At 47.3% G+C, this 15,779-nt stretch overlaps 1 protein-coding gene across 2 annotated transcripts in view; it reads left to right on the forward strand.

Annotated features, from left to right (window-relative positions):
* BEND3 (BEN domain containing 3) overlaps positions 1-15,779 on the forward strand; it is an 857,102-nt gene that overhangs the window by 826,152 nt on the left and 15,171 nt on the right. The window lies entirely within an intron of this gene.

Raw genomic sequence — 15,779 nt, forward strand, 5'->3', positions numbered from 1 at the left:
GCAGTCCTCCAGGATCTACACTTGACTGGGTCTTAGCTTCCCACCCCAACAATATCTTGGACTCAGGAATCCTTCCCGACTCTCAGTCACCACCTGCCTGCCTTCATCCACCGAGCAACCCAGTCTCCCCCCCTCCAGCACCAATACCTATATACACACAACCTAACTAACTTTAATCTGCTAACTTTCTCTAATACCCTCAAACAAACTAACTGGAATAATCTAAAGGCTTTACCACTTGACAGCGCCGTCGAAGCCTTTAACTCTACTTTCCTAAATATACTTAATTCCCAAGCGTCACCTCGAACTATAAGAATCAAATCTAAATCCGCACCATGGCTAACTAGGGAAACCAAAAAACTTATGCAACAGAGAGACAAATGCTGGAAATTATCTCAGCATAATAAACAACCAGAGACCCTGATTCAATATAAGCAACTCCGCAACCTTACTAAAAGACATATATCCAAAGACAAACAATCCTACTATATGACTCTCCAAACAACCCATTCTAAAAACCCCAAACAATTTTGGAAGTCCATTAATTCACTTCTCAACCCAGGCACCAAAAATAATCCTTGTCCAGATACTACCAAGTCCGACCCAGAAATTGCCACTCTTTTCAACTCCTTCTTTATTAATTCTATAGCTGAACTAAATAAGTCCTTCCCTATTAACCCATCCTCACAGTTCTGTCACTCTACCCCAGCCTCCAAACCCATTCTACCCCCCACTTTTCAACTAAAACCAGTCTCTACCTCATATATAAAACAACTTCTCAGCAAACTGAAACCTTGCTCTAATGCCCCAGATAACATTCCATCTAAATTCTTACAAATTGCTGCAGATGGAATCGCCCTCCCCATTAGCATCCTAATCAACAGATCCTTACAGGAATCATACGTCCCCAAGCTGTGGCGTACTGCCTTTATACACTCCCTCCACAAGGGTGGTATAAACAATACCACCTCAAACTTTCGCCCCATAGCCATCCTCTCCCCAATTTCAAAAATATTGGAAAAATGCTTTCATGTTCAGCTAATACTTTTCCTTACTGAAAACCACCTCCTCTCTTACACCCAACATGGCTTCCGTCCTGGCCATAGGTTCATAGGTTCATACTAGGCTATCTGCCCGAGGGCATTTACAAGCCTAGCCCATAGTTTTGTGGCTTACGCCACCCCTTTAGTATGGGGAACTATACCCATTATTTTGCTGTGCCTCTGTTGAGCAGTGACACTGAGGTAATCCCTGGGGTATATCTTCCCATCCATTGGTCAAGATTTCAGCAACTCTGACCCTGTGGGTTCTGTCACTCAGCCAGTTTGCAACCCATCTTGTGATGTATGGGTTAACATTTAAGCTGATGAGTTTTTCAATGATACCAGTGGGGTATTGTATCGAAGGCCTTCGCCAGATCGAGGTAGGCTGTATGGACTGCCTTTCCTCATCAATGGCTTTGGTGACTGTTTCAAAAAGTCAACCAAGTTTAGAAGGCATGATCTGCCTTTGACAAAGCCAAACTGGGATGGATCCAAAGTCTGCAAATTCCTATGTCTTTATTTATGAGGTCCATTATGATCCTCTCCATGGCTTTGCAGATAAGGCTTGTCAAGCTAATGGGCGGTATTTCAGGGTGTGGAGGCACCGCCTTTGTGAAGTGGGACCACAGTTGCAGCAGTCCCACTCCTGGGTACGCGTCAGAGGTAAGACTATGATTAAACAGCTGTCCTAGCTGTGGGTTTAATTCCTCGTTGAGTTCGTGGAGCACACAGCCGGGGACACCATCAGGTCCCATGGATGCTGTGTTTTTTGCTTTGGAGCAGAGCAGTTCTTTGGACTTGGGCGTTGGGGCTGCAGCTGCAATGGTATAGATATCTCTCCTTTTGGGGGGGGGAGCACTATAACTGCTCTACTTGCATTCCTAGATGTAGTCAATCGTGCCCGTGACTCTGGCAAAATAGTATCAACAGTCCTATTTGATCTCTCAAAGGCCTTTGACACTGTCTCCCATACTCACCTCCTTAGCCACCTAGCTAACCTTAACCTCTCACACAATACACTATCCTGGTTCTCAAGTTACCTGTCCAACAGATCTCAAGCTGTAAAATGGAGGAAAGGCACCTCTAACTTCCTTCCTACCCCCACTGGAGTTCCCCAAGGTTCCATTCTTGGCCCCATGCTCTTCAATATATTCATCAAGGACTTCCACTCTGTCATCCCAAATACTAAAATCGTACAATACGCCGACTCCACTTTAATCTGCTGTGCCACCAACCTCCCTGAACTTCTAGCACGCACTCAAACTGCCTTCTCTACCACTGAGAACTGGATGCTCCAAAAACACCTATCTCTAAATGCTAACAAATCTAAAATACTACATGTGAGAGTGTTCAATCTCGCTGTTTGTTCTTACACACGGGTTCGGAGCCGATCCTCGACTCAGAGTCGGCCGCATAGCAAAGCTTTGCATCTTAGAGAAGCTCGAGACCAGGCTATATCCCACAATCCTCCCTGCCATTACTCAGATCTAGTTTACCGCTGCAACGGATCACATCGAAAGAGAGCTCAGACCAGAGAAAACTTTGTTGTTCAGATAAGATAGTTATATATTTTTACTTAAAAAGTATTGGAAATTTTGTTTTTGATCATACTATAGTGTATGTGTGTGTGTGTGTGTTATTGTAGTTAGTCCTCTCATTTTTTCATAGGTTTCCCTTTGGGGCCTACCTCTTCTATCACTTATAGCAATATATATATATATATATATATATATATATATATATATATATATATATATATATATATATATATGTATATATATATATATATTTTTTTTCTTTTACTTATAGCTAGTGTTTAAACTTTTTCACAGTAAAAGTGTCTTACTGCTGGTTATGTCTGAAAAAGCCAAATCCGGTTTTAAAAGATGTCAGTGTGGGCAGAAAATGTCCATCACCGACAACCACACTTCCTGCGTCTACTGTCTTGGCCCTCTCCACTTGCAAGAGGATTGCTCTATATGCCATTCCTTCAGTGGGAGGGTCATGACAGATAGACGCAGGAAACTTATAGATAGGGGACTTCTTAAGCCTGCTTTCCAGGAGGCTTTGGACAAGTCGGACCAGGCTTCCAAGTCCTCGAAGGGGTCGAAGATGTCAGAGCCCATGTCATCGGCTCCGAGTTCATCTTCGAAAGTTCGTTCGCCGGTTCCACAGACTTCGGGGCCGAGCGTCGAACGTTTATCTTTCACTGGGCCCCAGGTCTTGGAACCGGTGTCAGAGCTACCGCCACCTTCCATTCTTTGGTCGGTGCCATCTTCGACCCGATCTTCCAGACCGTTATCCGATACAGATGTGGATCGTGTCGTGCAGAAACTTATGGAGAACACGGCCCTTTCCAAGTTGATTGCAGTTTCCTCCCAATTGGTGTCAAAACTAGAAGGCCTCCATTTATCTCCGACAGGTCCTCCTTCGAGACCCATCCAGTCTTCGGAGCCGGGAGAGGATGAGCCGATGATAGTGGAGCCCTCGGTGCCGAAACCGTCCATTGCACGATCGACACCATTGACCTAGACTCCTTCGGAACCTATAGGTGAGTCGCGGAGTCGACGATCTCTCCTCGGTTCCGGGACCGAGAGTCGTACCGACCTTTCGGTGCCGACTCTCCCTCTCGGGGCCTCGGCGTAGATTGGCTCGGCTCCGTCCCCGGGGTCGAGGCCTACGGGCCCCGTGTCTGGGATTCTTCCATGTTCTTCGGAACCGGGGGAGTCCTCGACCCGAGGTTCAGGGGTTTTTGACCTTATGAGGAAGGTTTTGTCTACACAGAGCCAAATCCGGTTTTAAAAGATGTCAGTGTGGGCAGAAAATGTCCATCACTGACAACCACACTTCCTGCGTCTACTGTCTTGGCCCTCTCCACTTGCAAGAGGATTGCTCTATATGCCATTCCTTCAGTGGGAGGGTCATGACAGATAGACGCAGGAAACTTATAGATAGGGGACTTCTTAAGCCTGCTTTCCAGGAGGCTTTGGACAAGTCGGACCAGGCTTCCAAGTCCTCGAAGGGGTCGAAGATGTCGGAGCCCATGTCATCGGCTCAGAGTTCATCTTCGAAAGTTCGTTCGCCAGTTCCACAGACTTCGGGGCCGAGCTTCGAACGTTTATCTTTCACTGGGCCCCAGGTCTTGGAACCGGTGTCAGAGCTACCGCCACCTTCCATTCTTTGGTCGGTGCCATCTTCGACCCGATCTTCCAGACCGTTATCCGATACAGATGTGGATCGTGTCGTGCAGAAACTTATAGAGAACACGGCCCTTTCCAAGTTGATTGCAGTTTCCTCCCAATTGGTGTCAAAACTAGAAGGCCTCCCTTTATCTCCGACAGGTCCTCCTTCGAGACCCATCCAGTCTTCGGAGCCGGGAGAGGATGAGCCGATGATAGTGGAGCCCTCGGTGCCAAAACCGTCCATTGCACGATCGACACCATTGACCTAGACTCCTTCGGAACCTATAGGTGAGTCGCGGAGTCGACGATCTCTCCTCGGTTCCGGGACCGAGAGTCGTACTGACCTTTCGGTGCCGACTCTCCCTCTCGGGGCCTCGGCGTAGATTGGCTCGGCTCCGTCCCCGGGGTCGAGGCCTACGGGCCCCGTGTCTGGGATTCTTCCATGTTCTTCGGAACCGGGGGAGTCCTCGACCCGAGGTTCAGGGGTTTTTGACCTTATGAGGAAGGTTTTGTCTACACAGACAACCACTTCATCGGAGGCGTCTTCTCCCTCCCCTAAGGAGCCGCTCTCTGTTTCTGTTCCCACAACACATCCAAAGCGTAGAGCACCATTGCCTCAGCCCCCCTGTTCCTCGGAGGCCTCACCGGAAGCCCCCTCCGATGAGGTTCCAAGGAAAAGACTGTGCAAGAGGAGGCACTTGGATTCCCCGCAGGAATCTCTAACATCTGACACTGACTTGGATGAGGCAGAGGGGTCCCCAAAATCCCCCTCTGAGGATGTCTCATTTGCGGACAACTTGGAGATTTTAAAACAGAGAGGTGATTGGCAGTCCCTAGCCCCCACTGAGGACGAGTCGGTGTTGCTGAAGGCTTTTGGTGCTCAACTTTCTACCTCCTGGGTTACTCCGCCCTTCGATGAATTAATGGATTTAATTGCTCGAAGGGCGTGGGAGACACCGGACACAGTGGAACCGGTCCCTCGAAAACCAAGCAAGTTTATCACCGCTCCCCAGGACAAGACTTATCTCACCAAAGGAGTCCCGGTTGATGCTATGGTGGTGGCTGCAGCCACTGAAAAGGAGATGTCTGAGTCTTCCTCTTCTTTTCATCCTCCTAATAAGGATTCTAGGACTATGGACAGATATGGGAAGCGCGTTTTTAGTTCAGCGACTTTTTCCATGCGTTCGCTAAACTATTTGACGCACTTTACACGTCTACAGAGGGATCTCATCAAGGAACTGAGAGATACCCTCCAGGGTAACACAGATGCTGCTGTTTCAGATAAGGTAACAGCACAGCTTAACACCCTTACCTCCATAGTAAACTCGTCCATGAGGCTCATCTCGTATGCGGCTGAAGGATCGAGTAGAGCCGCAGCTTCAGCGATTGCTCTACGAAGACAATCCTGGATGCGGCTGTGCTCATTTGCGGAAGCCTTCAAGTCTTCCTTCGCCAACACCCCCATTGATGGTGCCACTCTTTTTGGGCCCAAAGTGAAAGAGACACTAACTCGGTGTGAGCAAGAAGGGAAGACTCTGTCTGCTGTCGGAGTCCATTTTTCCGCTCCATCTAGACCGTACCCCAAAGGGCAACGAGGCGGAAAAATGTGGTTCCGTAAAACTCTGGGATCTTTCCAGGCCACACAGAGTGATCCCCCCCAGAGGCAGAGGGGGGGGCAGAAATGGAAGACGTCGCCCCGGCAGCAGAGGGGGTCCGCAGAACCAAGGCGACAGGGATCCTATCCCTGGTAAGCCTTTCCAGCACTCCTGAACGGGGGCCCGACTGTCCTGCTCTGGAGGCAGTCGGGGGTCGCTTGGCTTTATACCCACAGGCCTGGCTGACCCTCACCTCAGACTCCTGGGTAAAAAGCATTGTAACCAGAGGATACAAAATCCCCTTCATGTCAACTCCACCCCAACAAAGAAGGTTTCCAGATGTGCCACCCCATCTGCGAGGCCCAGCAGCAATAGAAATTTCAAAGCTGCTCAAAAAAGAGAGTCATTCAGCCAGTCCAGGCGGACCAAAAAGGATCCGGAACTTATTCAAGGTTCTTTTTAGTTCTAAAAAAGACAGGGGACTGGAGACCCATTTTGGATCTCAGCAATCTCAATACCTTCGTGAAGAAGAAAAAGTTCCGGATGGTCACGCTTCAATCGATCCTTCCATTTTTGCAGAAGGACGACTGGATGTGCTCGATAGATCTCAAGGACACGTACTACCACATCAAGATGGCCAGACCGTCCAGAGATCACCTGCGCTTCCGGCTGGGAGCCAGTCACTTTCAATTTCGAGCCCTGCCCTTTGGGCTCACCTCAGCCCCCAGGGTATTCACCAAATGCATGGCAGTGGTAGCGTCTCACTTGAGATGTCTAGGATTCCGGGTGTTTCCCTATCTGGACGACTGGCTCCTCACCGCCACCACCGAGCGTCGCCTCATACAAGCCAGAGACTATACAGTCAACCTTTGTTACCACCTAGGGATTTCCATAAACTTCGAAAAATCTACCTTACTGCCCTCACAGCATATTTCATTAATCGGAGCAGACCTAGATACACACTTAACACTGGTAAAGCTCCCTCCAATAAGGGCTTCATCCCGCAAGGAACAGGTTCTTCTTCTACTGCAAAGCAGGAAAGCCCCGGCCAAACTAGTGTTGAAGGTTTTGGGACTCATGGCAGCGTCCCTGATTGCAGTTCCTATGGGGAGATTGCACATGAGGCTCCTCAAATGGCTGCTGTTCACGCAGTGGTCGATGTCCTTCAAGAATGCAACTGCAGTCCTGACATATGGATTGTCCTGCCTCAGGCAGCCCTTCGGTCGGCCAGATTCCAAAGTCTGGGTCTGGCATCGGCTGATGTCGCCTCCTCCCCGACGTCAGAGCGGCTGGGGTATAAAAGCATCAGCCGACGCCATCTTCTTCAGTCTTTCTTGCCGCACGGTGCCCGAAGCAGAAGCAGTTCGCAAGTGCCGGTCGGCCAGCTCCTGTGTTTACAGATACCAAAGTCATCAAAAAGCTAAGTACCCCGTTGGGGAACCTTTTCTTGCCTCAGCCGATGTCAGACCAAACTGAAAAAGTTAATAATTGTTTGTCTTGTGGTAAACAAATACCTCATAAGGACTTCTATTCTTACTGCCTTCCCTGCCTCGGCCCAGACCATGACGTCTCGGCCTGCGCTGCCTGTGCTTGCTTCAATAAGCGCACACTTAGGCGCCGGGCAGAATTTGCTGAAGACTTTTTTGGGGAAAATTACTCCTATATCATGCCGTCGGAACTTCCGACAGCACATGTTTCCAAAAACCAGAAGGACCGGGTCCGACCTTCGCGGCCCGCAACTTCCACCGACACCACGCCTAAGCCTACCGTGAGTGCATCGGTCTCTTCAGAGGCGGTAATTCAACCGCTCCAGGCCGACGACACCGCTTTACCGCACACTTCGGTCCCGGAGGCTACCCCGGTGCCGGTTGTTGATTTTCCTCCTGAGACTGAAGCCCAAGATTTGCCTGACACCATACCGGTGGACAAAGTTACTCCAGCACGTGGGGCAGCTAGGCCTCCTGTGTCTATGTCCATCAAGGCCTACACACGTGCTAAGGCTGCCAGCCAGGCTAAGTCTCACCCTCCTAAATCTTTCTCTCAGGGTCCCACTTCGGATAAACAGATCATGACTTTAGCTGCAGATCTAATTTCTTTAATCAGGGGCTCTCAGGCTCATCCAGACAGAGGTTCTCAGCCGCCTTCAGACAAAAGGCCTAGGGTTGAGCAGACAGATACCCTTTCCTCAGATGAAGCCTCTGGCGAGTCAGGCCTTTCAGATTCCCAGGAAGAACCCTTCCCGGCCTACGAGGATTCTGATGCAGATGAATCCATTCCCTCTGCCTCTCCTCCTGAGGATATTTCTTTCGGGGAAATTCTCCACTCCATGAGAGAGCATTTTCAGTGGCAGGACCAGGATTTCTCCGACTCCAGGAAAAGACTTCGGACCTTCCTTAAGTTACCCCAGCACAGGCCTTTAGCTATTCCCCCAGTGTTAGATGTATTGGATGATGTGTACTCAGACTCCAGTACTTCTCGTGATTCTCTCCCTCCTGCTCCTGTCAAGCCAGACAGATATTACAGGGTTCCTGAAACTCATAAACATCTCTTTAAGGCCCACTCTGTTGATCTAGAAACTATTTCTCAGGGGCCCAAAGGAGTGGCCACTTCCACGGCCAAGAATCCTTTGCCCGCAGACAGGGAATCTAGGTCCCTGGAGAGGTGGGGTAAAAAAGTTTATACCTCTACCACCCTTGCCATGAGGGCTCTTAACTGTCTTTTTCATATGTTTCAGCATCAGGATTTCCTGATGGATGATTTGCAGAAAAAGTTAGCCTCTCCTGTGCCTTTAGATAGAAAGGCTTTACAGGATTTGGTTCATAATACTCAGCAGGTTAGCAATCATTTTCTTCAGTGTGGTTATGATGCATTGGAAGCTTCATGTAGGGCAGCTATGACAGGGGCCGTCATACATAGACATGCTTGGTTGAAAGAACAGTCATTGCCAGATCATGTTAAAGCAAAGCTTCTAGATGCACCTCTGGAAAAAGACAAGCTATTTGGTGCTAATGCACAGGGTGTGTTGAAATCAATTGAGGAAAAGGCTAAATCAGTACAAACAGTCAGAGATTTTCTCCAGGTTCAGCCACCAAGGTTCAGCAGGAATTGGCCTTCGAAGAATTGGTCCTTTCCAGACACTGACAAGTTTCAAAGGGGAAAAAGCAGGCGTGCTCAAGGTAGAGGGCAATACCGAGGCTCCTACAGGGGCCGCCAATGGCAACCAACTAATCAGAGAAGTGGCGCAGGGACTCCTACTGCTCCACAGGGACAATCACAATGACTTGACTTTGACACCGCCGACCAAGGCTCAAAGAGAAGCACCTTTAGGCGGAAAGTTATCCTTATTTTCAAAAAATTGGCACATTTTTACAGAGGACGGATGGATTTTGAACATAATAGGCAAAGGTTACAAGTTCCACTTCCATACCTTACCAACAAGACAAGGCATGCCAAACCTGCCACAAAATCAAAGGGCAGAGGCACTCATACAAGTTTCAAAGCTGCTACAAATCAAAGCAATAGAAAAGGTTCCTCCTCAGGAACAAGGCCAGGGATTCTACTCAAGACTGTTCCTTGTTCCAAGAAAAGAAAAGCAATGGAGACCTATACTGGACTTGTCCGCTCTAAACACTTTTCTCATTGTGCCAAAATTCAAAATGCTGACGTTGCAGCAACTTCTTCCCATGCTGGGCAAGGGGTCTTGGCTGGTTACTCTGGACCTCAAGGAGGCATACCTGCATGTCCCAATCAGACACAACTGCAGAAGATACCTCAGATTTCTTGCAGGGTCAGAGCATTATCAATTCTCAGCATTGCCTTTTGGCTTATCTACTGCCCAGAGTATTCACGAAATGCCTGGCATCAGTAATTGCACATTGCAGACTTCAGGGGATACAAATATACCCTTATCTGGACGACTGCCTTATACAAGCGGACAGCAAGCAAGCCTTGATAAGAAACTTGGACTATGTCATTCACTTACTACAGGCTTTGGGATACACAGTCAACATTCAAAAATCAAGACTACTGCCATCCCAACAAATAATTTTTCTAGGAGCCAAACTGGACACAAACTCACAAATGGCTTTCCTCACAGAAGAAAAACAAGAACAATTACCAGATTACTTCAAAAACCTAGCAAAGCACACCCAGATGACTGCAAGGAAAATCCTGCAGGCCCTGGGTTTCATGGCATCTTGCATTCTTCTGATTCCACTGGCAAGACTACACATGAGAAAACTACAATGGTACCTAAAAAGTTTATGGTCTCAACACAGCCACAACTTAGAAGCAATTATTCCACTCATTCCATGTCTACAAAAGGAATTTTTGTGGTGGGCACAAGCAAGCCAGCTAAACAAAGGCATGTCCTTCAACAAACCTCAAGCAAGCCAAACCATTACAACAGACGCCTCAGATCATGGATGGGGGGGGCGCACATGGAAGGCAGATGCATTCAAGGGCAATGGGCTCCCCGGGAATTGCATCTGCACATCAATCAAAAAGAGATGCTGGCAGTGATTCATGCAATCGAGGCCTTCGGAAAATTTCTCCAGCAAGGTCTTCTGCTAATAAAGACAGACAACACCACTGTTATGTGGTACATAAACAAACAGGGAGGCACCCATTCTTACCCCCTCTGCAGACTAACAATGACTCTTTGGGAAAAGTCCCTGAAACTGAACATACAGTTGCAATCCCAGTTTGTTCCAGGCAAGGACAATGTTCTGGCGGACAGTCTAAGCAGAAACATTATGGACCCGCACGAATGGATGTTACATCCAGACATTTTTTCACAAATAACTCATGCATGGGGAAGGCCGGACATAGATCTCTTTGCCTCACACCACAATCATCATCTGAAAAAGTTCTGCTCAAGGACACACCATCCTCAAGCCTGGAGAATAGATGCTCTCTCCTTCAGCTGGAATTCTCTAACAATCTATGCATTCCCACCTCTACCATTAATGACCAAGGTGTTACTGAAGATCAAAGCAGAACAACCGAAAGGCATTTTGATAGCTCCAGACTGGCCAAGACAGCACTGGTACCCATTACTAAGGAGCATAACTCGCACCAAACCGTGGCCCCTGCCTCTATGGCCTCTGCTTATAACTCAGCACAATTACAGGACTGTTCATCCAAACCTGCAAACATTGCAACTGACAGCTTGGAGGGTTCCATGACTTCTCCCCATATATCTCGCTCCAAAAAAGTTCAAGAGATCCTACTGGAAGCACGCAGGCCTTCCACCAGAAAAACATTCAGCCAAATGGAAGAGGTTCAACATCTGGAATGCCAACAAGGGTCAGGATGCATCAGTAATGAACATCCCACAGATTCTAGAATACTTGGCAGAAATACTTCACAATGGCCTTTCATATTCTTCCATAAAAATACACGCTTCAGCAATTTCAGCAAAATACAACTGTGATCCACCTGTGTTTTTCACATCCTTTGCTAAGACAGTTTCTAAGAGGGATAAAGAATATCAAACCTCCAAGAAAACTACCAGTGCCTGCATGGGACCTCAATTTCGTCTTGGAAAAATTAACTCTTCCTCCTTTTGAGCCAGCAGCATCTTCAGAATTGCAATTTCTCTCCTGGAAAACAGTTTTCCTGTTGGTAATTACTTCAGCAAGAAGAGTCTCGGAGATACAGGCCCTCATGGCAGTACCTCCATTTCTCATTTTCCATCAGGACAGAGTCTCTTTAAGAACCAATCCTTCATTCATGCCAAAAGTGATATGCAGGGTTTCTCTAAATCAAGCAATTCACCTGCCTACTTTCTTTCCCAATCCCCAAAATAAAGGAGAAAAGCTTTTGCACACTTTGGACATACACAGACAATTGCACTATTACTTGGACAGAACAAAGGCCAACAGAAAGTCTGACCAACTATTTGTAGCTTACGCTTCAGGAGTACAAGGAAAGGCAATTTCCAAACAAACAATTTCAAAATGGATTGGAAACTGCATCAGATTCTGCTACTCTTTCCATGGAAAAGGTGTGCCAGCCAATATCAGGCCACACTCCACCAGAGCTACAGCCACCTCCACAGCCTTTCTAAGAGGGGTGGCTACAAAGGACATTCTAGAAGCTGCTACATGGAGCTCCGTGCATACATTTTCCAAACATTACAACCTGCCTTTATATTCCAGATCCCAAGCGGGCTTTGCTTCTGCAGTCCTGCAGGGCATTTTAGCTACACCATCCTTATCTTAGATCCTACCACCCCCAGCTTGGCTATGGTATTCAACCCATATGTCAGGACTGCAGTTGCATTCTTGAAGGACATAGTACAGTTTTGTACCTACCATAAATGTAGATGTCCGATAGATATGCAACTGCAGTCAGGTTTTCCCTCCCTCCTACCCCTCTGTAATTATCTTCTTTGGGTCCACTCCCCCTTTTCCAAATTAGCTGGGGATAGCATTTATGGTGTATCTGTTTATTACTGTTGTGCATGTCTGGAATTTTTTCCATTCTCTAAATTTAGCCTTCCTTGGAGGGCACCTGGCATCTGAGTCAAGAAACACTGAAGATGGCGTCGGCTGATGCTTTTATACCCCAGCCGCTCTGACGTCGGGGAGGAGGCGACATCAGCCGACGCCGGACTCAGACTTTGGAATCCGGCCGACCGAAGGGCTGCCTGAGGCAGGATAACCCATATGTCAGGACTGCAGTTGCATATCTATCGGACATCTACATTTATGGTAGGTACAAAACTGTACTTTCCAGCAGTTACCCCTAACGCACGAGATTCTGATAACAGATTCTTGCAAGCGAGACCTCTCATGGTGGGTGTACAGTCAGGATCTCACTATGGGTCGTCCATTTGTTCTACCGAATCCGAAGGCCACGATAACCACGGACGCTTCCCTGATAGGGTGGGGGGGACTATTTCAGGGAAGAACAGTCCAAGGGGAATAGTCCAACATGGAGTACAACCTGCACATAAATGTTCTGGAAATGAGGGCGGTGTTCTTGGCATTGCAACACTTTCAAACCCTCCTACCTCTAGGAACAGTAGCAGTTCAGACAGCATGTCTGTAGTCTGGTACATAAACAAGCAAGGGGGAACCAGATCTTACTCATTATGCAGAGAGGCCATGAGAATTTGGCAATGGGCAGAGTCCACGGGTTGCTTTCTGATAGCAACGCACATCCCGGGGTCATCCAACGTCATTGCAGACAGGTTGAGCAGAGCCATCCTGTTACCTCACGAGTGGTCCCTCAAGCTACAGGTGGCAGAAAGAATTTTCCGCAGATGGGGCCAGCCTTGCTGCGATCTATTTGCCTCCCCGATGAATACCAAATGCAGAAGCTATTTTGCCCTTCTACCCCCTCCAGGGGATGTCCCCAGGGACGCACTGATACACGATTGGCCCCCAGGTCTCCTATATGCATTTCCACCTACCCCCTTGATTCCCAAATTTCTTCAGAAAGCCAGGAACCTGGAAAGGACAATTATACTCATAGCCCCATTCTGGCCTCGACAGATATGGTTCCCCTTTCTTCGAGCCCATCAAACAGAGGAACCGTGGATCCTGGACCCAGTACCAGATCTACTGACACATTCATCGGGAGTTCCTCACCCGTCTCTGCTATCCCTCAAACTAGCAGCTTGGCTGCTCCACTTCCCCACCTAGCCAGGTCTGATCTACTTTCTCTGGCAGTTCAACGCATTTTGGTTGCCTCTCATAAGGCTTCCACTACAAAACTCTACAGGAGTAAATGGAAATGCTTTGTGTACTGGGCATCTAGCCAACACTTGGACCCCCTGGTAGCCCCTTTACATAAAGTTCTAGAATTTCTAGCCATCCTTTTTCACAAAGGAGCCTCTACTTCCACACTAAGAGTACAGTTGGCGGCCATATCCAACTTCCATGTTGGTGAGGACGGTTCTTCTATTATGTCCCACAGGGTTTGTAAGGCTTTTATGAAAGGTTCCTTCCATCTTCGACCGCCTGTCAGAGACCCTTTATTCCCATGGAATTTAAATTTGTTATTGTCGCAACTAATGTTGCCACCCTTCGAACCAGCCTCTTCTTGCCTCCTGAAGTTTTTGTCGTGGAAGACACTTTTTCTTGTAGCGGTTACTTCAGCTCGAAGAGTTTCAGAGCTGCAAGCACCATCAGTCAAACCACCTTACTTAATTTTCCACCCAGATAGAGTTTCCTTATGAACAAACCCGTCTTTCCTTCCTACGGTATGTTCTGTCATAAATATTAATCAGTCCATTGAACTCCCTACCTTTTTCAAAAAACATACCAGCAAGTTGGAATATGTGCTGCACAAGTTAGATGTCCACAGACAGCTAAGATTTTATTTGGACAGGACTAAAGACTACATTCTTGTAGCGGTTACTTCAGCTCGAAGAGTTTCAGAGCTGCAAGCACTATCAGTCAAACCACCTTACTTAATTTTCCACCCAGATAGAGTTTCCTTACGAACAAACCCGTCTTTCCTTCCTACGGTATGTTCTGTCATAAATATTAATCAGTCCATTGAACTCCCTACCTTTTTCAAAAACCATACCAGCAAGTTGGAATATATGCTGCACAAGTTAGATGTCCACAGACAGCTAAGATTTTATTTGGACAGGACTAAAGATTACAGAAAAACAGATCAACTTTTTGTCGCGTTTGCAGACAATAAAAAGGGCATGGCAGTTACAAAACGTACACTTTCTAAATGGCTTACTGATTGTATAGCTTTTGTATATTCTAAGTCGAATCAGGCCTTGCCCACCAAACCTAAGGGCCATTCTACTAGATCCGTTTCCACTTCCTTGGCTCATGCAGCTCGCCTGCCTTTGGACACGATTTGTGCAGCAGCCACGTGGTCTAAACCACATACTTTCATCGCTCATTATAGAGTTGACAAAGCCTCCAAAGACAGGACATCTTTTGGTTCCACTGTGCTTAGGAACGTTCTTCCATGAGTCACTCGGGGTGATGGAGCTAGGGATGCTACCCGTGTGCAAGAACAAATGGCGAGATTGAACACTCTCACATAAAGAAGTTATGTTCTTACCATAATGTTCCATGTGGAGTGTTCATCTCGCCTTTGTTCTTACATTCCCTCCCTTCCCTCCCTCACGTGTTTGGAAGAACGAGTAGGACTAGAGTCTGGTCCACATGCCTTAACCTCTTCCGGGTATATTGTCTCTTACCTCATGGGGTATATTTCGCTACCCTTTAGTTAATTTGTCAGTAAGATAGTGTCTCTGATTTTTTGTGGCTGTGTGTAGCCTTAGCACCTGAGGTTTATGGTTGGTCTGGTTTGCTTGCAAACTAGATCTGAGTAATGGCAAGGAGGATTGTGGGATATAGCCTGGTCTCGAGCTTCTCTAAGATGCAAAGCTTTGCTATGCGGCCGACTCGGAGCCGAGGTTCGGCTCCGAACCCGTGTGTAAGAACAAAGGTGAGATGAACACTCCACATGGAACGTTATGGTAAGAACATAACTTCCCCCCCCCCCTCAAAATCCGTCCCTCTTGACAAAAAGTCCTTCAAAATTAGAAGCCATAACAACTCAACCATAGAAATTGTTCCCTATGCCAAACTTCTTGGAGTCACCATAGACGAAAACCTAAAATTTGACACACACATTCAACTCAGCATTAAGAAAACACATCAAAAACTTGACCTGTTATACAGAAATATCCACTATCTCTCTCCTTCCTCTAGACAAAAACTCGCCACCACCTATCTTCTTCCCTCTTTAATGTATGGTGCCCCTCTGTTAACTAACTTATCTGCCTCAATCTCCTCAAAAATGGAAAGCGGTTACAATAAAATTTCAAAATTCGCCATCAAAGCCAAACACTCCTCCCATCATTGCTCTGCCTTCCATTCACTAAACTGGCTAGAACTTCCCAACCTTCTAGACTACCTCCAACTTACCACTATCCACAGGCTATTATTTAACCCTTCTAAATGTCCTGCACTATC

Source organism: Protopterus annectens, chromosome 1.part0 (genome assembly GCF_019279795.1).
Source record: "Protopterus annectens isolate FY-2018-M chromosome 1.part0, PAN1.0, whole genome shotgun sequence".
Lineage (NCBI taxonomy): Eukaryota > Metazoa > Chordata > Ceratodontiformes > Protopteridae > Protopterus > Protopterus annectens.